We start from the raw sequence: 1,126 nt of genomic DNA, 5'->3' as shown, positions 1-1,126 counted from the left end.
AAGGCATTGGTTACATGCCTTGGATGGGTCACTCTGGCCTTGTGGCCATGCTTTTAATGATTTGAATGTTTCTCTTTGTATCTTATTATCTCACGTTTCTTATGCTATCTTTACTCTCTTATAATTCTCTAGGCTACTTCGTGTCTATTTTCACTAGGCAATCACGTTTCAATAAAATTATTTATACCTATAAAAGAAAGGTATCTTACTCTCTTATAAATTTGTTTATTCAGGCAATGCGGCTCTTTATTGGTGATCCAATTTGGACTCCATTCAATCGTCCTCATGATGATCTGCCTGCAAGGTATGTTGTCATCTATTCTCTACTGTATGAACAGCACCACTTGTATCCTGTGGCCAATAGGGCATTCAAAAGGCCTTCTTGATTACAGTGGTTTTCTTTTGTGCAGGAAGGAATACCTTAAAACTTTTGTGGAGAAAGAAGTTGGTGATCGTGCTGTTGATGCAGCTGCCTAATATCTTAAGTTGCTTCTAAAATTGGCTTAAACAAACATGTCTTGGTTTAAATAAATTTACCTATGTATGGTATGGTATGGTATGGTATGGTATGCACGTGTGGTTACCTTGTCTGGCCTCTATATCTACTATGCTCGTGTAGCATGCAGTTGCTTACTTACAAATATAAACCGTGTATCTTTCCCTGTCATTTCCTGTAAATGGATTAAAAATATGTACTGATAGACATAATATATAGATGGAAATATGGAATAAGAATTGTATTGCTGGTTGTATTTTAGCTTTTTGAAAAAGTTGTGCTTTTAAAAAAGCTGTTCCTAAAAAACAAAAATTAAAAAAAAAAAGTGTAAAACTTGTAGTATATCTGTACATGTTTTAAAAACCGGGAACAATCAAAGAACTGAAAATGTGTTTGGTTTTGGGTATTAATTGGTTGAACCGGTGGTTACTGTTTAACTACCGATTTTTTTGGTTTTTACTAGATTGGTTAGATATAGTTCTCGGTTGGACCAATTGGTTTGGTTTGGTATTTTTAGAACATTGCGTACATGTAGCACAATTCTTGATTTTAAGTGCTTGTTTGTTTCAACTTTTAGAAGCTAAAGCGCACGTTTTGAAGAAAGCTAGAGTCCAAAGCCTGTTTGGTTCA

The 1,126-nt window shown here is 34.8% G+C and overlaps 1 long non-coding RNA gene across 1 annotated transcript; it reads left to right on the top strand.

Moving 5' to 3' along the window:
• Positions 1–10: 10 nt before the first annotated feature.
• LOC136066147 (uncharacterized) lies at positions 11–757 on the top strand. Its single transcript, XR_010627619.1, has 2 exons — positions 11–304; positions 411–757. It is a non-coding gene; the product is annotated as an uncharacterized LOC136066147 (long non-coding RNA).
• Positions 758–1,126: the final 369 nt, after the last annotated feature.

This window comes from Quercus suber, unplaced genomic scaffold (genome assembly GCF_002906115.3).
Source record: "Quercus suber isolate HL8 unplaced genomic scaffold, Cork oak 2.0 scaffold_2355, whole genome shotgun sequence".
NCBI lineage: Eukaryota > Viridiplantae > Streptophyta > Magnoliopsida > Fagales > Fagaceae > Quercus > Quercus suber.
This window is presented reverse-complemented; position numbering and strand designations above follow the sequence as displayed.